This window comes from Rousettus aegyptiacus, unplaced genomic scaffold, assembly GCF_014176215.1.
Source record: "Rousettus aegyptiacus isolate mRouAeg1 unplaced genomic scaffold, mRouAeg1.p scaffold_m13_p_9, whole genome shotgun sequence".
NCBI classification, from domain to species: domain Eukaryota; kingdom Metazoa; phylum Chordata; class Mammalia; order Chiroptera; family Pteropodidae; genus Rousettus; species Rousettus aegyptiacus.
In genome coordinates this window covers 2,222,823-2,245,452 of record NW_023416312.1, presented here as the reverse complement: position 1 = coordinate 2,245,452, position 22,630 = coordinate 2,222,823, and the positions used below count along the sequence as shown (strand labels likewise).

The following is a 22,630-nucleotide window of genomic DNA, read 5'->3' as shown; positions in this document are numbered from 1 at the left end:
TGGCAGGCTGTGGGCCAAGTCCGGCCCGTGGGTGAAGAACTTTTATAGAGGAATGTTTCCAATTGATCTAATGACAAAGATCACTAACTTTAAACTCCAATTAGGCAAAATGTTACCATACTCTAAAGATTTCCATTCTTCTCATTATTAGACCTATATTACACAGAACTGTGCTCATTATACTTTGAATTATCAATTAAATAATTGTGCAATTGGTTTTTCTTTTATTATGTAAGTACCTATATAATGTCCTCAATTTGCTTCTTGGTCTGCAAAACCTAAAATATTTACTTTATAAAAAACATATGCTGACCCCTGGCCCAAAGAATCATTTGGAATTGAATAGAATATGCTTCATCTTACCTTACGCTCCTGGATTTGAAGGAAAACACATTGAGGACAGGGACGGATAGGAGGTGACATTGACACACATACACACATTATTATTACTATTACTTTCCCTCAGGCCTAGGGTCTCCCTCCCTTGCATAACCTCTCTCTGTGACAACATAGAGTGTTTGGAAAATCTTTTCTCTTTTTCCTTCTTTTTTATGCCTAGGTCTTCCTAGATGGTCTCCCATCAAAGTACTAACCAGGCCCGACCCTGCTTAGCTTCCGAGATCAGATGGGATCAGGTAAGTTCAGGGTGGCATGGCCATGGACTGGAAAATCTTGCTATGAAGGAATGCCTTACAGAATTCATCTCCGTGGGTGGCCATTCCTAAACTGATCTCTAACGAGTGGTCCCTCCGGCAATTCGAGGCCTGGCATCAGGGAACCATGACATCAGGGAATATAGTGTGCGGCTTCATGGGCTTACCCAAGCCTTCACGACAGTGAGCTCAAGGACTCGTGTGGCTGCCACCCAGTCTCTTGCTTTCCCATGAAACGTTTGCTCAGAAACAAAGTTTAAAAAGCTAAGTAAAAGTGACTACCAGTAGCATACTGAGGAAGACCTTCAGGCTGGAGCATTGGTTGGCTTTTCTAGAAAAGTCAAACCCATATGCCCTGGCTTCCAGGATATAATGTGTCATCCGACTATAAACCAGTTACTTGGGAACTCATAAAGCCTGGCACATGCTAGGGTTATACTTACAAACAGTCTAGTGCCCAGGCCAGGCAAACTCATAAAAATGACGTACTGATTCAAATCAAATGAGCCTTCCCATGTTTTTCCATACAACCAGTAACCATGAAAGATAGAAATGGAAACAAAATCAATACCAGGGCAGGACAGTCACTGCCAACCAGAAGTGTAGTCCCCCAAGGCAAGTGGCCAGCGGCTCCAGTCCTCTGCCTGAGCCCAGAGACTTGCCCTCAGTGGCCAGGCCTGCTGTCCCGCCCTGCCTCATGAAGGCACAAAGCTCTTGGGCATCTCTTTCCTTGCTTGCTCTTCCCCTTGCCACCTGCGCTGACACAGATCTTTATTTCAAAATGGAAACGATCTGTCATTAATCATCCCTTCCAGGCAGCATGGATGTGCCAGACACATAAGTCACCAGCTGGAGCAGACGAACCTCTCTGAGCCTCAGTTTTCTCATCTCTCGAGTGGGGAGAATTACAGACTCGCTCTCCTTCCATAGCTTTGAGGATTATACGTATGCGTTTGTGTGCGTGGAACCCTTAGAACAGCCTGCGGCATGAATTATGCATTCAATAAGTAGAGCTGGTATTACTATTACTACTCTTGTTGTTGGGGGGGCTTCATTCATCTCTGGGCTGTTGCCCAAAGTAGGCCAGGAGAACTGCTCTCATGGCACTGCCACAACCCTTTCCTGTGGTGTCAGTGAGTGCCACAGCACCCCCAGGCCAGCAGGCGGCTTCTTCACATCAAGGCTGTGGCAAAGCGCCACATGTAGAAATACCATGGGGCCCTGGAAATGCCCCAAGACCTAGGATGACACCAGATGCAGAGAATCAGTTGTTCATTAAAAAGAAAGAAAGAAATCCCACTAAATATAAAAAAGGCTCAAGTGGAAGGAGTCATGTAAAAGTAACATTTTTTATGCAAAGGATTTGGATGAGAAGGTGCACAAAGATTCCTTTCCACAAGGCCAGAGCTGATGTGAGCCCATCCTGGTTGTAAACTGACGTGTGGGGCTCCTGAGGGGACCGCAAGCTGCCCTTCCCTGGTGAGCGCAGACACAGGTGAGATAGGCAGGACTCAGCCGCAGGTAGCAGCTATTGTCGATCTCCTTCCCCATCTTCCCTTCCTCCCTCATTCCTGGGTGCCGTCACTCACTCTTCCTGAACCCACTCAGTCTTCACACTCACCCTGCTGCACACCTACCCCATTATACTCATTCCTAACTGCAGCCAGTTCTTCTCCATTTGCACCATTATTTCTCATTTCAAACAAAGCTTAATGTGCTCGTCTGTAAATGCCTCAGTGCCCACAGGAAAATGGCGGCCCTCTGGAGGAACAAGTTAGCTAAAGGTACTCTGCCTGTGGGCTGCATAGCCCCAAATCAGGGCACAGAGCCAGGTAAGAAGGAGAGCTGGGTTACAGCCTCACTCGGCCATATGGCCGACTCCCCTTTAGTGGCAGCCAACCTATGCAACCATGCATGGTGGCCCAGCTAAACCAAACTGAAGCTAATTTCATCATGGTAAATGGGACTGACTCCTTCCAATGGCATGTTTGACTGCACAGGGACAAGGCAAGTTCCCTGCAGTCCTCTGCAAACTCCCTTTTTGAGTCAGGACCAGGTTGCAGAGCAATTACGTGAAAACCTGGGTCTTTCCATCAGTTGCAACCCATTCCTATGTTTCCTGAGGTCAGTGTCTCCTAAATAAGGGAACAAGACATCACACCAAAAAGCCATAGCAGTTTAAAGCTCGGATGGCCCCGTTATTCTACAGATGCGGAAACGGAAGCCAAAGGTCGGAAGTGTAACAGAGGTAGAAAAAAGTGTGGGAACTCTCACGCTGCACTTCCACTCTGTTCTCTCAACTTCTCCCTTCGCCAATGCCCTAAGTGAAACGCCAAGCATATTGAATATTCAATCAGCATTTCGAGAAGAGGATGAGGTGGGTTTTGTGGATCCCATCGACCTTTTGTTCTTCCTCCCTATCTCTTTTTTTTTTTAAATCTCACGTAATCATCTCTTCAGGATGGACTGCATATATGCTGACATTAATTCCTGCTGCTCTAAGTCACCAGAGCAAATTTAAGTGTTGATAGATGTTCCCAGACCAAATAGATTGATGCGGCAGAGAAGGTTTGTAAGGCATTTAGCAATGAGAGTGCATCCACTCGAGATGGCTGCGTTCTCCTCCCCCACCGCGTTGGGAGATGGGCTAGGAGGTAGTCACTGCTTCAGGGAAAGGTTAGCTTGGAAGAAGTGGGGAAAATGGAGTGGTTTCAAAAGCTGTAGCTGAGTTCTAAATGCATGAAATACATGAAAAAAAAAAACTCCACATAAAACAATATTTCCTTTTCCTGGACAATATTAAATTTATCCAGCTTGGAGAGGATGAGCTGGTCAGAGAGAAGTGCAATAGAGCGAGATGCTGCTTGGGTGTCAGACAGAAGGGTTGGGCTGTGCTAAATTCAAGGGCAGAGGACGGTTAGAACCCCCAGATAGGTTTTGGGAATCAGGAGTAGAGGGAGCCTCCTCTTCCTATCCCATCTAGAATCATGGGAAGAGGGAGTGTCTAGAATTTTCTTCACTCCATGGCATGAGAGGAGTATAAAGCATTGAGGCTAAGAGGGCTTGAGACAACTGCCTTGGTTTTCTCTGAGTCCCAGAATGTCATGGAGAGAAACGCTTCTGAGAAGAGAGTGAAAATTGGCCGAGAGACTGGGAGTGTTTCAAGGTCAGGTTGAAGGGACCAGTGGATGACAGTGTGAACTAACGGGCCACAGATGAATGAGATGGTTGGTGAAGCAAGACTAACCTTTGTGATCGTTGCACTGCGCCTGCAGTCAGATGGAAATCTTTTTTATAGCTTGTAAAGCTTTAAGCATTAGCCATCCTTATCAGTGGTTAAACACCCGAGTGGAACAGAAAGTCTTTACAAAGATACAATAGCACTTGGCCAAAAATAGAGTTTACACAAAGGGGGAAGACTAGAATAAACCATGTGGGACTGGGTTGGAGTTAGAGGCATCAGTATGAATCCATATTTAGCTTAATATAGATGCTGATAGATGAATATAAAAATAATTTTGCTAATAACAGCTACCCCTGTTATGTCAAGAATGGCATTTCACCTCTGTGGGTCTTCCTCTTCAAAACCCATAAACCCAGTCTAATCGTGAGATGATCATTAGAAAAACACAAAACGAGGGGCACGGTACAAAATACATGACTACTACTTCTCGAAACTGTCAAGGTCATCAAAAACGAGGAAAATTCATGTGACTCACGGCTCCTAGGAACCTAAGGAGACATGATAACTACTTGTAATGTGATATTCTAAACTTTAAGGGAAAACTAATGAAAACTGACTAAAGTATGGGGTTTAATTGGTAATTATATATCAATATTGGTTCATTAATGGTGACAAATTTATCATTGTAATATAGACGCTAACAATAGAGAAAGCTGGGTAAGGGGTATAAAGGAACTCTGTTTCGTCTTTGCAATTTTTCTGTAAATCTAAAACTATTCTAAAACAAAAGGTTAATTTAAATACTTAACATAAAATAAATGACTATTGTGGATAATCAGATGATGATCTGATTATAAATTCCTAATTGGGCAGGTCCTGGTGGGTAGTCACACTCCAGGCCTATAACTTCTTTAGTGAAAGGTTTTAAACTGCCGTATCCATTGTTATTGTGCATCCGGGTTAACCTATCTTTGAGATGCTAGAAGTAATACTCCTGGAAGGGGGTAGCGACCCTCAAGAGAGCACACGATCTTGTTAACTATCCTGTAATCCAATCTCTGTCTTGCTTTCTCCCACCTTTATGTTATCTTCCTTATGTCACCTCAATCTCAAACACATAGAAGAAGCTGCAAAACTGTTACTCTCAGGAGCATTTGAGGTCTTGCTCTCTGGTATATGTCCTCAGTCTGGCTCAAATAAACTCATAAAAATTCTCTACAGGTTTGGATGGTCTTACATCAATACTATGTAAAATGAAAAAGGCTAAGATTCTCTCTATATGTATATATACGCAAATATATGTAGAATAAAATGTGAATGTCCTTGCTTAAAACAAAAGAGAGACAAAACAAGCTTTTTCCAAAGAGGAGCAAAGGCAGAAGGTATAGCCATTCATGAAGTGTTTAGAGAGCGACAAAACACAATGAAGAGGGCCATCTTGGTCATCACTGTAGTCCTAGTTCCTTGCACAGGGCCTGGCCTACAATAACGACTATGAAAATTCACTGTTGAATGAGGATGATGGAAGTAGAGCTGTCAAAGGAGCCAGAGGAGGAGTAATCTGAGGAAGGCAAAAATCAGAACTAAACAGTATGGCAAAGATTAGGGGGAAGAAGCTGGTTTTTTTAGAATTCCACTCTCAACACCTCACCACCACTTCACCCCACCCCACACCCCCTTACAAAAGTTCTTCAGATTTCCAATTGCCTTCAGGATAAATTCTAACTTTCTTTAGATTACAAACAAGGCACTTTCTGACGAGCTCTGAGTTCTGTCTCCCTTTCTAGCTCTTCAAAAATCAAGTCCCCCTTCTGTCCCAGCACTCCAGTCTTTAAAAGCCACTTGCATTTCCCCTTCCAAGTCTCACTCATGCACACCTCTGGGCACATGCTCACATGGTCCCCATATGGCCTCTCTGCCACAACTTGGCTACCTCTTACGATTCCCCCAAAACTGAGTTTGGACTTCACCAACTCTGAGATACCCAGTCTGAACCAGCCCCACTTTTGGCAAATTGGGCTTTCAGCTTTGTGCTCCCCAAGGGCCAAGTTATCTTCTGCTTCCCTCTTTCAAAACTCTTATTGACTGGTGTGTGCTCCACTCTGGACTGGGGGCTTCTTGAGGGCAGACACTTTACCATTTGATTCCCATGCATCCAGTACAGTGGCTGTGGGATAGAAGCTCAGTAATTGTTTTGGGAATAAAGGGAGAGAGGGATGGAGAGAGAAGGAAGGAGAATGGGAGGAGAAGAAAAGAAGTATTGCATAGCCACAGCTGACCCTTAAGGTAGAGCTGGCCAGGCATTTCCTTCATTAACTTATTTACCTCTCCCAGGAACTCTAAGATAGAGGGACTGTGGTTATTCCCATTTTTCATGGGAGGAAACTAAAGCACAGAGAGGTTAAAACAGTCAGGTTCCTTTGGATCCAGTGTTATACTCCTGACCACTATCCAATATTCCAACAATAGAAAGGATCATGGGGATCTATAAAAAGTCACTTACTTTAGCAAAGAGAAGGTTACTGTTGGCATTCAAGAGAGTAGTTTTGACAGCGTGGTAGAAAAGCCAGTTTATATGAGGTTAAATAGTAGTGAGGTATGAGATCAGACACACTCGTCCTCAACTAAGCACCAACGCCAAGACTTTGGGATTAACTTTCCTCAATGACTCCATTGAATATCATTATCTTGGCTCAAATCACCACTCTAAGCAAGGGTCATGAGCTGGGATGCAAGTTTCCCTGCAGTCTAGATCCAATTTTTTTCCAACTTTTCCTCTTAATAGTCTTGGACCTCACTCCTGCCCTTCAGTTGACATGACCGGCCTTTGCTCCTTGAGAATGCCCTAAGCTGTTCCCTACTCTGCCGTCTTCTCCATGCTTTCTAAAGAGATCTCTGCTCACTCCACTTTTGCAAATCACAGGAGCTTGCATTCTGTCATCTGGTGGGAGTCTTTTGGTCATGAGCATTGGGGCACAGCTGTTAGCGTCCTGCCCTTCTCAACTGACACCCAATTTGCCAGGCCCACCCAGCAGATGTGAGCTCTCGGTTCCCAGGCCCCTCCACGCCTTTTGTAGCATTTGACCTTCTCTGTGTCAGGTACCCATCTAAGGCTCTACCCGTAAACATTTCACACTTATCTTTGGTGGTTCTTATATTCTCTGTTTTTAAAGGAGGAAGCAGGCTTGCAAAGGTTCAGTAATTTGCCCAAATCGAACCAAAAGCTCTACTGAACTTGTCACATTTTGCCCTGGATTACATTTTGATGAGTCCATCTTACATTTTCTACCAGACCATCAACCTTTCGAATCCAAGGGCTGTTTTATTCATCCAGCCCAGTCCTGTGCACTTATCAGTAGATAAATGCTGGTGAAAATGAAAGGGAGACACAAAGTGTGATAGACTTAAGGGAAGTTTTTTACATGTAAATTTTTTCTGATTATAATATTATTACATAGTTCGAAACATTTAAATGCAAGATCTTATAACATATAAGATGAAAGCCCTCCAAATTCCACTCTTCGAAGTAACCATTATTAACATACAAGTACAAACAAAATTCTTGATAAAAATGGAATCACTCGATATGTGCTATTGTGCTCCATTTTTTCTATCTAGCACTCTGTTTCGAAACTGTAGATCCTGTCTTATTTTTAGTTGTTGTTGTTGTTTTAAATGGCTGTTCTGTATACATTGTATGGATGTAATGTTTTATTTAATGAATCTCCTATTGATTGTTTGCCCTAAAATTCTGAAATTATAAGCAATGCCATGACAAACATCTTTGGAGGGAAAATAATTTTAAAAGAAGTATGGTCACATGAGGAGAAACACTAGCAGTAGAAGAGAGTAACCATGAAACAGATGGTAACCATGAAGCAAATGGAGTGATCAAGAGCAGGGTTGGGTGGAGTTTTAACTTTCAGAGGGGAAGGGCCATCTACAGGAGGGCCACCTCTCCTTGTGGAATAGGATAGGCTTGTTGGTAGATATGCTCTTTGGGGTAAGAATCTTGATTTTGTGAGATGGTGCAGAGGATGGTGACATAAAACATATTTTGATATCGAGGGGAGGGGATTTGGAGAGGTGCAATTGGGGGCCTCCAATTTCTTTGTGATGTAGGAGGTGAGGCGCTGTCCTGGGGAAGAGAGTGCCTGATGGAGGCAGGATCAATATCAGAGTCCGAAAATGTGAGGGAAGATTTTGGGGACAGCTACACAAATCAAATACACAAGGGCACTCTAAAAACACAAGAACAACGTGTGAGGTCGGAGGCCCAGGGCTCAGCATAGAGAAGGAGACCCCACGAGGTCTTTATTTGATTCCTCACAATCCCAAGGGCCCCTCTCCCCTCCCTCAACCCAACGTGCTTTCTTTCCTCTTTTCTTTTAAACCTCTTTCCCAATCTCCATATACCTCAACATGGTGCTTTTAGAGTTGGAGATAAACGCTTTTGTTGTTTCTTTTCTGCACCCGCACCCCAAGGGACTTCAGAAACGCCGACAGGGTCAAAAATTACTTCCGGAAGATGCAGCTGAGGGCAAAGGAGTTAATAATCATCCTGCCACCAGGTGGCGATCCCCGCCCAGTATTTCAGACTTTCTGAAGCTGCAGACCCGTCAACAGATAGGATAAAATAAGTATAAAATTTTAAATAGCTGTAAAGGTTAATAAAATCTACACATGTATTAAAGTTTATGCCAGGTTTGGGGGAAGTTTCAGTTAGGGTAACCCAAGTTGCCAAATAAAAAACATTTTTACTCATAATTTGCCCTATGGGTCTCAAAGTGTTAAAGATTTAAGAAAAACAAATACCATGAAACAATACGCTTTTGCTCTCCCATTTGGAAACAGAATTTTAACTAAGTAATGAGCTAGAGAAGGATCAGTTTCATAAAATTAAAAATGATATAAAATAAGGCCCAGACTTCCCATGTATATTCTACATCTAGTTACCGAGCTAGGTATTGAGAAAACAAAACTATATAAGTTGGAAAATGTTCAGATAACTGAACATATATATAACATACCTGGTATGACTCTCAGTGTACCAAACGGAAAGATGACTTTGTTTTCTGTGACTCAGTTTCTTTTGTGTCTTTGAGCTTTCAGCTTACCTGACCGTCCCGAAGGTGGATTTGATATAGCGACAAGCCAGGGTGGTGTGTATGTGTGTGTGCTCATGCATGCACAATCCATTCCTTAATTATTCTCCACATAAAGCTGGCAGGTTCCCCCTCTTCTCAGAACCAACGGAACCTCTAGAGCCTTCCTATTGCCGTTCTTCCCTTCCCTTCTCTCTTTTCTTTCCAAAATGCATGGCTTTGCCCTTCCTGGAGACCCAGCTGTCCTTAAGCAACGTTAGCTCCACAAACACCCCTGTGATCCCATTAGGACTTTAGAAGATAAAATCCAAATAACTTACCCCGCGCATGTCCCCAAAGCAATGCGCACAGAGCCTGAGGTCAGCTTGAATGGGAACTCAGCACCTAACGATAGAAATATAAATCGCGTCTAGGGCAGGGTTTTGCAAAGGTTTTTGTTTAGATTACTTGCCTGGGGAACATCTGGTTCTTATTGAAAATGCAGCTGTTAGGACTCAAGTATGTCGACCCAGGAGCTCAGGGCAAGGCCAATGAAGCCCCCGAAGGCTGAGAACCACTCAGTAGAGCAAAAGTTCTCAAAGTGTGGTTCAGCAGCTTCAGCATCCCCTGGGCCCAGCTTGTTAGAGATGCAAATCCTAAGGCTCCAATTCCAGACCTACTGAGTCAGAATCTGAGTTTTAACAAGCCCCTCAGGTGACGTTCCCGCATGCTCAAGCCCGAGAAGCACTTGCAATAGAGCCATGAGTCTAAAGCGGTGATTCTCAACGTTGCCTGCGTATTGGAATCACCTGTGAGCTTTAAAAATCCAAAAACCCAGGCTACGTATACCCCAGACCAATTTAATCAGAATCTGTATGGGTGCGGCCCAGGCATGGGGATGTTTAAAGCGCCCCAGGTAATTAATTTCAAGGTTCGACCAAGGTTAAGAACCGCTGTAACAGGGGGGAGAGTTGATCTCTGAATCTCTGAGACTGTCTCACAGTAAATATATTTTCCCTTCTGGGATAGCCTGGTTTTATCCCTAGCCCAAGAATCTCTTGTTCTTGATGGGACAGAGCTTTCTTCCACCTGTGTGTTTGCATAAATTAAAGACAAATGTATAACTTGCAACCATAAAAATTCTTGAAGAAAACAGGGAAAAGCTCCTTGATATTGGTCTTGCTGATGATTTTTTGTTGAGTTTTGTTCGTTTGTTTTTGATCTGATACTAAAAACGCAGGCAACAAAAGCAAAAATGAACAAGTGGAACTACATTGTACTTTTTAGCTTCTGCACAGCAAAGGAAACCATCAACAAAATGAAAAAGCAACCTACTGAATGGGGGAAAACGCCTGCAAACCACATATCTGATTACAGATTAATAGCCAAAGTATATAAGGAACTCATACAGCTCAATAGCAAAAACAAACAAAACAACCAAAAACCCAAATAAAAAATGAGCACAGGAACTCGATGGACATTTTTCCGAAGAAGACATACAAACGGCCAGCAAATATATAAAAAGGCTCTAGACATCGCTAATCAACAGGGAAATGTAAATCAAAACCACAATGAGATATCGCCTCCCACCTGTTAGGATGGCTATTATCAAACAGATAAGAGGTAACAGGTGTTGGTGAGGATGTGGAGAAAAGAGAACCCTCTTGCATTGTTGCTGGGGCTGTGAACTGGCACAGACATCAAGGAAAACAGTACGGAGCAGTACGGCGTTTCCTCAGAAAATTAAAACTAGAACCACCATGCGATCCAGCAATCTCAGTATAGGTTATATTTCCAAAAGAAATGAAATCCAGATCTCATAGAGATAGATGCGCTATTGCAGCATTATTCACAATAGCCAAGATATATGGAAACAACCTAAGTGTCTATTAATGAATGAATGAATGAATGAATGAATAAAAAATGTGATTATATGTATATATAATGAAATATTATTTAACCATAAAAAAAAGGAAATGCTGCCATTCTTAACAACATGGATGAAACTAGAAAACGTATGTTGAGCGAAATAAGTCAGACAAAGACAAATACTGTATAATCTCACTTACATGTGGAATCTAAAAAAGTCAAACTCATAGAACCAGAGAGTAAAATGGTAGTTAGTAGGGGCTGCGGGAAAGTGCCGAGGAAAATGGGGAGATGCTGGTCCAAGGGTATAAATTTTCAGTTACAAAATGAAGAAATTCTAAGGATCTAAAGTACGACATGGTGATTATAGTTAATAATATTCTATCATATATTGAAAGTTGATAAGATAGTAGATCTTAAGTATTCTCACCACCTCCCCGCTCCCAAGAATGGTAACTACATCGGATGCATTAATTAACTTGATCGTGGTCATCATTTCACGACGTGTGTATATATATGAAACCACCATGTTGTACACTTTAAATATATATAATTTTTATCTGCCAATTATACCTCAATAAAGCTGGGGGTGGGAAGTGAAAATCAGTAGTCTAGAGTAATATATATCCACTGAATGCCTGCTAACATAAAAAAAAACAATTAATAGAAACAGTATTCTCTTTACACTAAATCATACTTGTTATGTTTCTTAAATGAAATCCAATTAGTTGTAACATTTTCATTTGTTCATGGGCACTAACTGCTTGGATAAAAATATAAAGCAACAATTGTACTTGACTTTAATAAAAGCATGACATTGTGAATCTATCGAGTAGCTTGAAAATAAGAGTACAACCCCAGTTCTGATTTATGAGTTTGTAAATTGCACATTTTTCTATTTGAATGTCCACAATGTTCAACCATATGTGGTTCTTTTAAATCTATTTATAGAAGGTAAGTATATTTAAGGCAGTCACCAGTACCAAATCAGTTGTTTATAGGTTTCATCTCCTCAACTACCAAACTAGTTTGAAGACTTACCTATTAGCAGTGTTTTTCAAATTCTAATGTGCTCACATGAAGATTCTGATTCAGTAGGTCGAGAGGAGGGACTGAGGTTTTCATTTCGAAATTCCCAGAGAGTGCTCATACTGCCAGTCTGGGGGCCACACTGTGTAATAAGAACTCTACACACTGGGGTTCCGCACCTCCCAACCTTCTACACTCTGAATTTAGCCTTTCCCCCTGCCAACAAAGTTCATTCTCAGGTCCCCAGGAACTTCCATTTCTCCAAATTAAATGGGTACTTTGCAATCCTCATCCTCATCTCCACAGCATGCGACACGGTTCTCATCATCCTTGTTTCCTGGACTTCTTAGACGCTGCTCTCCTGGTTTTTCTTCTATCTCTGTCTCCTTCTCATTCTCCTTTTTAGGCTCATCTTGTACCAGCTGTGGAAGGTTCGAATTATTCAAAGCTCAATTCCCATTTTTTCCTTTTACTCCATACCCTCAACTAGGTTCTCAACGAGGAGGCAATGCATATTGTCCCCTAAGGGACATTTGGCATGAATTTTGGTTGTCACAACTTGAGGGGAGATGCCCCTGGCATCTAGTGGGTAGAGGCCAGGGATACTACTAAACATCCTACAGTGCTCAGGACAGCTCTCCACCCCCACCTCCCACAGCCCTGCTCCTAGCCCCAACAAAGAATTTTCTGCCCCTAAAAGTCAACAGCTGAGGTTGAGAAATTCTAGCCTAGGGCAGTCCTTCTCCAGCCTAGGGATTACCTGGGTCTCTGGTTAAAATTCAGATTTCGATTTAGCAGGTATGAAGAAGGCCCAAGATTCCACATTTCTAATGAACTCCCAAGAGATGCTGATGTTACTGGTCCATGGAACACAGTTTGAGTAGCAAGGCCCTAGGATACATCATCCTTGTCCGCAGTATTCATGACTGTCATTGCCACAGAAGACTTCAACTACATAGCTCTAATTTAGCTCTCTTCCTTGAGCTCCACAGACTATAGCCAACTACTAAGTCAGCATCTCCAATTTGGGTACTGGAAACCTCCCAAATCGAATATGACTAAGCCACACTCATGATTTCCCAGCCCCATATATGGTCCTCTTTCAGTGTTGTCTTGTTCGGTTAACTCATTTTTTGCATCTCAGCTCGAATGGCCTTCCTTAGGCAGCCTGCCTCTCCCACTTCCCAATTTGACTCAGTTCTCTGAGTTATAACAAGAATTATATAATCTTATAGGACACTCTTCCTTTCTTTCAAAGCACTTTGGTCTCCCTCAACAGGGAACACTTCTATTACTGCTTACCAGTGTCTCCTCAGCCCCTAGCACCATGCCTGGTCCATGGTGGGCATACAATTAATATTTACTGACCGACTGAATAAAATGAATGAATGAATGAATACAGTTGACAGCTTCTAAATACTGCATGTACATAATGGACAATACAAATTTCATGTCTACATTCTACACTATCTTATAAATGGCTAAAGGAAGGTATGGAACCTAATCGATACTGATGAGTCTTAGAAATGATACCTTTAGCACCCCTGAAAGCAAGGATTTTTTATCTCCCATAAGGTAGATACATAAGAATGGAAAGTCTCTAAGTTTTGGTCTTTGGCTCTAAAGGGAAGAGCCTTCCTCATTTCAGGAATCCAAGTATGGCATGATGTTTTGCAGACTAATTTATTGATAGCGATCATTTGATTGAGATCCTACTCATTTATTGTTGTTTCAGAAGTGTTCTTTACAGAGATTTTTTTTCTCTTTACTTTTTGACATCAATTCCTGAAATGGGGAAGAACGGGAACTTGTTCATTTTTTCTTAGGGAGAGCTAAACTCTGCCCATCACATTCTTGGTAGAAAGTGCTTTATACTTTTATATATAAACCTTGATACGGTCTCTCTCAACAGAGTTTTAAAATGAAATCTTATGAAAACAGGCCATATCAGCACAAATATAAACTCGTGTGTGAAAATGGAGACCAATTATAATATCAGGAGAAGAGGGGATGAGTAAGAACGGGAAGAACGCAATTCTGATTCTTACCGGTTAAGAACCATCACACAGTTTTATGCAAACCAACATTTGGCAACACTTTATGGATTTTCTTCTTGCAGGATCATAAGAAAAGGCAGAACTATGGAAACATGGGAACTTGGATTAACAAAAAGGGACTTTCCTCAGATAAATTTTAAGCAGGAAATGTTTAATGTTCTCATGGTAGAGAGAATATTATGGAAAATAAAAATTATATTTTTTAAAAAGCCTACGAAAATGAGCTCTGGGTATCTGAGACATTTCCAGAAAGTTCGATGGGCTTAAATCCAAAGAAAACAAGAGTAGACCAAGCAGTGACTGAGAATATGTAATGAATGGAAGCGCTAAAAAAATGAGTGTCACTCTTTAAATAAAAAAATATTTTAAATATAAATTTCATACATAAAACCTTGAGTAAAAGCTTCATACAAAGCAGAAATGGTTAAGAGAAAATTCCCAGATACTGCAGGCTAAAAGAAAAAGACCAAAACTATTCACTGTATGTGGAACATGGCCCCCAAGGTTAAGCTGTATAGGACTGGCAGTTCTGTTCAGGGCTGATATGTTCAGCAAGTGAGCATTTCATCATCTCCAACTTGCTTAACTTTGTAGGGAGCAGGCAGGAAACACTGAAGCATCATACCCACCCAGCGACGGTTTTCACGAACTCAGGGTTAGGTAGGATGCCTTCTAACCTTCAAACTACCAAGTTACTGCCAGCTTTATGAGAGAGAGAGAGAGAGAGAGAGAGAGAGAGAGAGAGAGAGAGAGAGAGAGAAACAGAGAGAGACAGAGAGACAGAGAGAGCAAGCGAGCGAGAGAGAGAGAGAGACTAAGAAAGATTCTATTGCTACTTAAACCACAGCTTAACCTTGGGGGCTATGTTCTATGAAAAGAAGAAATGTGTTACGTGTCATATGTCATAGGAAAAGAGGGCTGCTCGCTTAGTTAACTTGGGTTTTTCATCTATATGTGCACGTACACAGGAAAATGCACGGCCAGGTGCATTGAGACACCAAGAAAAAGCAATGGAAATAAGTGATGGAAACAAAGATTTGATAGTATACGGTGTTCAGCCGTTTTTTATATTGCCTTCTCATTAAGAAACAACATTTAACATATACTTATATCTGTATCGCTACACGGGGTATATGATAATATAGCTACAAACACACTTTTTAAAAGGTGACTATATCTATTTTTGTATTTTCTTCCCATACCCCTGTTTGGAGACTCGGCCAAGGGTCTCCATAGCAGAACGTCAATATCCGCGAGGTTCCACTAGGTGGTACTATGCTCCATTTACATAAAACCACGGTTAAAATTTATTTAATTCAGACACTAGGAAAATTACACTAAAGACATCCTTTAAACCAGATATATAAATAGGACTCAGGGAATGGGACTATGAATCAGTTGGCCACCTGCTCCTGTGTCTACCTAAAGCTGCCCAGTGTACTTGACCAAATCATTTTCACATATCAGCCCTGAACAGAACTGCCAGTCCTATACCGTTATATTATACCCCTCCCACACGAGTGCCAAGTGGGGAGCAATCTGAGTTGAAGGGCGGCTCCACTCCCAAGCAGAAGGTTATACACAGAGGGGGGAAGAGAAATTGAGCACCCTTGGGGGGGCTCAGGCTTTCCTTGCTGAAGTGACTCCTGTATTAGTAGTCCCGGGTACCCCCCAAAAGATGTGCCACTTCTCAAGCTGGGCTCCGCAGACCGGCTGCTTCAGAAGCAGCTCATTCCAGAAATGCAGATTCCTGGGCTCCGAGATCAGGATCTCCAGTGTGGGGGCCTGGAATCCACATGGTTTTCCAGCTCCCTAGGTGATTCTGGTCCCCAGTAAAACTGGAGAAGCATTTGGACTGGATGGATACAGCAGGGTCAGTTTGGTATAGGGCCGTTTACTTCCTCCATGACCTTGGGCACTTGCCTTAACCTCACTGATCCTACCTTCAACTGTGAGTTGACATGGAGCTCCCAATACCAGCCTCAAAAAGGGGATGTGAAGATTTAATGGAATAAATTAAGCATTTAATTTGCATTTGCTGCTTAATAAACGTGGCTTCCTTTCACACTCTGCTCAGTAACACTGTCCAGGTACCAGAGACTTTATTGTACACCACTCCCCCTAAGACCCTCCTCACTCTCTCCTTCCTGTCATTCCCTTTGGGGGTCTGCGCTCATGAGTAGGAATCAAACTTGTGATTGTTTTAAAATCCATCCTCGCTATTTGGAACATATTTCCTGTGTCCTGTTTGCTTGGGTGGCCTTTTCTGGAGAATTGATCATCTCACAAATTAATCCATCACGATGTGTTAATGGACAAGAATAAGGTGTCAAAACAAGCCCCGGAAGGTCATAAATGAACTGGGTCTTTCAATTATGATGTTTCAATCTAAAGGCAACAAATTGTGGGGAACATAGATCTCGGAGAGAGAGATGCATATCACCTGGTTACAAAGTCCTGCTTTGTGGGGCTCCTTGTGGACACGGCCCAGGAGTGTTACCCACTGTTCCAGGGGTGGCTGCGGTACAGCAGTCTAATACTAACTTCCAAAACAGCCCAAACACTCTTCTTAACAGTGCGGGCTCCCTGGACAATGGGCCCCAGATACGGGTTCATGAAGATGTAACTTCAAACTTCTGTTGTTCAAGATGTCAGCTCATGCAATTCAGTATTATGAAAGCCCCCAGAATCTAGGACCCACTGCATCTCCTTGGCCAGTGAGGAGTGAAACGGCCATGTGTATCATATAAGTGTGGCGTCCTAGTTGGCTGTCTCTGCCCTGCCTTAGCCTCAGGGGTTGTCACTGGCCAGGATAACATTGAGAGCAATTTTCTTTGTGTAGAGGCAACTGATCACCTTGTCCTGCCCACTGGTGGGCTCTAGGGATGTCTGAAATGGCCATGAGGCCGCCAGGACTTCCTCTTCCCTTCCAGATCCTACCAGACTATTCCTCATTGTGAGACACTAAGACTTAAACCTCCTCAGTCACTTAGTAGAGATATATATATATATCTACTAAAATGTCATGACAAGAATATTAGAAATGAATTACAACCCAGGAAGACTAGGATCATGTTAAAGGCAGCATATTGGGTCTTGGGAAGTTTCTTAACTCACACGCTTAAAAGTTGAGATAAGTAGAAAGAATATGAATTCGAATGTGGCAGACAGTCCAGCCAGGGTCACCCCCGGAAGGTTTCACCGAGCTGAAGTAGGTGGGAATTGACTCTGTGTGTATGGGAAAGGGGTCAGTTTTAAACCAAAAGTACACGCAAAACCACTGCTTCCAAACGGAAGACTCCACCTGCCACAACTCTTTCTTCATTCCCGCGCATCACGCAAGACTTGCCGTAGGTGTTTGAAGCCAAAAAGGAAACTGAAGAGGGAAGAGAAAACCAAGAAGGAAAAGATATAAAACCTAAAACGGTGTGAGAGTGCCCTATTATAATTTCATTGTCACCAGCATGGATGGCCCCTATGTTATCAGGCGTTTTTCCACACACTCTCATCATCCGATCTTGAGACTTTCTCTCTCTCTTTAATTCTTCCCCATCACTATATTGGTTGGTTGGTCGCTGGGTTGGTCTCATGTTCTCCTTCATTACAGTAACGCAGCCAACTGGATCAATTTTGGTCCCGGTGTTCTGAGCACGTCGCCTTCTGAGTCTCCCTCACTTGTGTTCTTTGATAGTTTCCCTCCCACACTGCTATTTGTACTTCAGAAGATACAGACAGTTACCAGTGTCCCTTAGGGTCAAGGGTTCAATCTTCCAGCAGATGTGACTGGCGGTGAGTCCCATTACTAACTGCTCCTGAAGTCTGGCACCCCAAAGCTCCAAGGAGGGGTGTGTTCCCATGGCCCGCCCAGTAAGCGCACCCCACAACCAGTGTTTTCCACTCAGTTCAGCATGTGCAGAAGAGGTGGAGGACAAACCAGATCTTATCCCCACCTCTGTTTAAAAATTGGGCCACCAATACCATGCAGGATGTGCAACCTGCTTTGGGTGAGAATGAGGAAGTAAATAAGAAGCATGTTATATGGGGGTAGGGTACTGCCTCACAAGAAAGAAGAGTGTATATTTTTGCTATCTGCATTACAGTTTCCTTGGAGACTGGGAAACAAGATGCTCAGGTTCTCAAGTCACTATCACCTCCTCACGTATTCTATACTCCCTGACTACATTAGAATAAGTTAGTTACAAGAGACCATCTTGACCTAAGGGTGTTCATGCAGGTAGAGCTGGAAGTTGATGTCAGGATGGGGCTAAGAGAACCTGACTCAGGACAGGACTACCTATGATCAGACCCACCCTCCGTCTGCTCTACAGATGGCAGAGACTTGCTTTGCCTTTTTATCAGCCATAACATTTACTCTGCCTAATGCCTCCATTGTCTTGGATACTGCAAACGCCCAAGTCTTGCTGAGATATGGTATCTCTGTGAGAAGGAAGGATGTACCCTGGCCAGGTTCTGGGGGCCAAGCCTTGATGGTGAAGTGGGATTATGGGGAATTGGGAGTCCCTTCCAGAGCAGAGCCAACCAGAAGCGGGTCAAAGAAGAAGCAGGACATTCAGAGCTTTGCAGGAGACCTGATAGTCACACTCCTCTGGTAGCCTGAGTTGGTGGCTTTTAATCCAAGCCATTTATCAATGGCTCCAGTCGTACAGAACTCCACAGAGGGCCTTCAGAAGGTTAAAAGAGTGACTTGTCAAGATTACAAAGGAATTAAAACTAAAACCATCTGTCAATGTGCTTTTGGTCGTTTCCTACAACGAACCACTGTCCTTGTAACCTCATGTCGAAATGTAATGCGGTTGCTGAGTTGCATTATTTTCACTTTTCCTTCCTCTCCATACATTTCAGAAGAGGTTTAAGTTGCCTTCAAGTGCCTTATGTTTTATAAATTGCCGCAATAGTTTAAACTTTATGTATTTGAGTTTTAATGGAAGAAAATTTACGATAACACTTTCTATGACATTGTCTTTGTTTTCACTGAAGAAGAAAGGCATCTACTGAGTACAATACATCTTACAGAAGTAGTCAAATAGTTGGCTCTGGCAACTTAATTATCTCTCTGTTCATTCCGGAGATTAATTTGGAAATCAGTGACTCTTAGTAATTGATTATATGTCCTTTGGAAATAATTCACAGACTACGTATTTCCAACAATACTTAAACCTTTAGCATGGAATTTCCATATATGAGAAAAATGCAATATCTCTCAACCGATGAACTCACGTGAATTTCAACCCAGTTGAAAGTACGTGTCTTCAGAATGTCTTGGTCCTTTCTGTGGTTTTTGAGTCGTAAAGTTGAAGTTTAAGACTGAAGCTTTCTCAGTGTTAAGGTCCCCCATTCCTCCACCTCCAAATTTAAAGGAATCCATGTCATTGTCATCCCTGCCTGATAACTATAAATAAATAAATAAATAAATAAATAAATGCTTTGGGGTTCTCTTTTATTAGAGTTTACTATCAGAACCATCCAATGTTGGTGGATCGAGGTTGCAGATGCTTATAAATATATGGTATTAGTTAACAAAGCAGTTTGAAAAATCATTAAATGAGGCAATTTTACTTTGGACACAGTATTTTGCAATGCAGATAAAAATATTTGTCTTAGTCAACTTAGGCTGCTGTAATAAAATACCATAAACTGGGTGGCTTAAACAACAAACAGTTATTTCTCACAGTTCTGGAGAGTGGAAATCCAAGCTCAGGGTGCTGGTCTGGTCTGGTTTTGCTGGGGACCTTCTTTCTGGATTGTGGGCTGTTCACGTCTCTTTGTATCTACACATGGTGGGAAGACAGCAAGCTAGCTCTCCAGCTCCTCCTCCTTCTCCTCCTCTTCCTCCTCTTCTTTTTGATAATTTTTATTTTTCAATTACAGCTGGCATACAGCATTATATTAGTTTCAGGTATACAATATAGTGATTAGACATTTATGTAACTTACAAAGTGATCACCCCAATAAATCTAGTACCCACTTGGCACTATACATACTTATTACAATATTACTGACCATATTCCCCATGCTACAGTTTATACCCTCATGTCTACTTTGTAACCACCAATCTGTACTTCTTAATCCCTTCACCTTTTCATCCACCCCCCTCCAAACCCTCTCCCATCTGGCCACCATCAGAATGTTTTCTGTATCTACGAGTTTCTTTCCATTGTGTTTATTTTGTTCTTTATAGTCCACATGTAAGTGAAATCATATGGCATTTAGCTTTCTCTGTCTGACTCTGCTCAGCATAATACCCTCTATATCAATTCTTGTTGTTGCAGATGGCAAGATTTTATTTTATTTTTTAGGGCTGAGAAATATTCCATCACACACACACACACACACACACACACACACACACACACACATTACCTCTTCTTTATCAATTCATTCATTGATGGACACCCAGGAGGCCTCCATATCATGACTACTATAAATAATGCTGCAATGAACATAATGGATTCATATTTCCTTTCAAAGTAGTGTTTTAGTTTCTTCAGATAAATACCCAAAAGTGGGATTACTGGGTCCTTCTTTGTCCTTTGTTTTAGCCTTTATTTAAAAGTCTATTTTGTCTGGTATAAGTATTGCTACCCTAGCTTTTTTGTTTGTTTCCATTGTCATGAAATACCCTTCTCCATCCCTTTACTTTCAGTCTGTGTGTGTCTTTTGATCTGAAGTGAGTTTCTTATAGGCAACATATGTAAGGGTCTTTTTTTGTTATCTATTCAGCCATCCAATCTTTTGATAGGAGCATTTAATCCATTTATATCTAAAGTAATTATTGATAGATATATAGTTTTTGCCATTTTGTTATTAATATTTTTAATCTTTTTTTTTCTTTTCTTTCTTAAAGAAATTCTTCTAAAATTTTATGTAATACTGGTTTGGTGGTGATGAAATCCTTTAGCTTTTTCTTGTCTGGGAAGCTCTTTGTCCTTTGATTTTAAATAATGGCTTTGTGGGTAATCTTGGTTGTAGGTCCTTGCTTTCTATCACTTTGAATATTTCCTGTCAATCCCTTCTGGCCTATAAAGTTTCTGTTGAGAAATCAGCTGACGGTCTTGTGGGAGCACCCTTGTAGGTAACTAATTGCTTTTCTCTTGCTGCTTTTAAGATTGTCTCTTTGTCTTAACCCTTCGGCATTTAATTATGATGTGTCTTGGCGTGGACCTCTTTGGGCTGATCTTGTTTGGGACTCTCTGTGCTTCCTGGGCTTGTATGTCTATTTCCCTCACCAGGTTAGGAAAGCTTTCCATCATTATTTCTTCAAATCGGTTTTCAATTCCTTGCTCTCTCTCTTCTTTTGGTACTCCTATGATGCAAATGTTGGTACACACTTCATGTTGTCCCAGAGATCCCTTAAACTATCCTTATTTTAATTCTTTTCCTTGTTGCTGTTCTCTGGGTATTTTCTGCTACATTATCTTCTAATCACTAATTCAATCCTCCGCTTTATCTAATCTATTGCTGATTCCTCCTAAGGTATTCTTCATTTCAGTAATTGTATTTTTTATCTCTTACTGGTTCTTTTTCATGTTTTCCCTTTGTTAAAGTTTTCACTGAGTTCATCTACTCTTTCCTAAAGTTCATTGAGCATCCTTATAACCGGTGTTTTAAACTCTGTGTCTGGTAGATTGCTTGTCTCCACTGTGCTTAGTTCTTTTTTTTTTTAAGCTTTGTTCTGTTCTTTCATGTAGAACACATTTCTTTGTCTCCCCATTTTGGCTGTCCCCCTGTGTTCGTTTTTATGTATCGCATAGGCCTGCTAGGTCTCTGGTCTTAGTAGAGTCGTCTTATGTAGTAGGTGTACTGTGGGGCCCTGTGGCAGTCTCCCTGGTCACCTGAGCCAGGTTTTCAGGTGTATCCCTTGTTATGTGTTGTGTCTGCCTTCCTCTTGTAGTCAAGACTTGTTTGCTGTTTGCACATTAGTGGGAGAGATTGGCCTCAGGCTAATTGTTTGTGAGGACTGGCTGGTGACTATGGTGGAGGAGCTGTTGTGCAGGGGCTGACCCTACAGAGCAGGATGCACTTTAGCAAAGCTCTGGTGCCCAGTCTATTCCTTGAGTGTATAGTCCTTGGATGTGGTCTCCCTGCAGGCCAGGTTTAGCCACAGCCTGTGCTCTGCCCAGGGCCATCTGGTATGAGCCACCAAGCAATCCGCAGATAGCCACCACCCATCCTGGTCTTAGAGAGGCCAGCTGAGCTCGAAAGGCCAAGCTGCAAGCCTCTAACCAAGGCCAGCTGTCACTAGTGCCAAGCTTGGGACTGCTCAGCAAAAGGTATGGGGCATGCTGAGGCCAGATGTTTTTTGTTTGGGTTTTCCGAACCGATAAGAAATTTTAGGAAAGTCCACAGCATGAGCCAAGACAGGCTGTTTGTATGGAAAAGCCACTGGAAGCAGCTTGGGTGGCCCCCAATTTGGGTGAGGCAGGGTCTCAGGGAATCACCAGGGCTGGGGACCAGTATCAGCCAGGTTAATGGAGACTCGGATATAGTGACTGCCTGTGTCTGCACACTGGGTAGGGGAAAGGGCTCAACAAAGGAACCAAAAAAACAATGGCCTATGCCAGCACTTCCGCATGGGAGAAAGTTGCCCCTCCAGTGCTCGTCATGAAGCCAGAAAATTCAATTCCTCCTTGTATGTCCCTGGAACCCTATGAACCACCACCCCTATACTGGAGCTCAGAGCGAGTGAATCTGTCAGCGGGTAAGTCCATGCATAGGCCCTTTAAGATGAATGCC

The 22,630-nt window shown here is 42.3% G+C and overlaps 1 protein-coding gene and 1 pseudogene across 5 annotated transcripts in view; both read right to left on the bottom strand.

Annotated features, from left to right (window-relative positions):
- TLR8 (toll like receptor 8) overlaps positions 1–12,918 on the bottom strand; it is a 29,008-nt gene extending 16,090 nt beyond the window's left edge. The window contains exons 1-3 of one of the 5 annotated variants that reach the window (XM_036226885.1): positions 12,580–12,918; positions 11,832–12,241; positions 9,263–9,326 (exon numbers count right to left, since the gene is read on the bottom strand). The gene's annotated coding sequence lies outside the window, so the exon portion shown is untranslated. Of the gene's footprint in view, positions 1–9,262; positions 9,327–11,831; positions 12,328–12,579 lie in introns of those variants that run through there. The other 4 variants (XM_036226887.1, XM_036226888.1, XM_036226886.1 and 1 more) reach the window with 4 other exon arrangements.
- LOC118607950 lies at positions 547–663 on the bottom strand (annotated as a pseudogene).
- Positions 12,919–22,630: the final 9,712 nt, after the last annotated feature.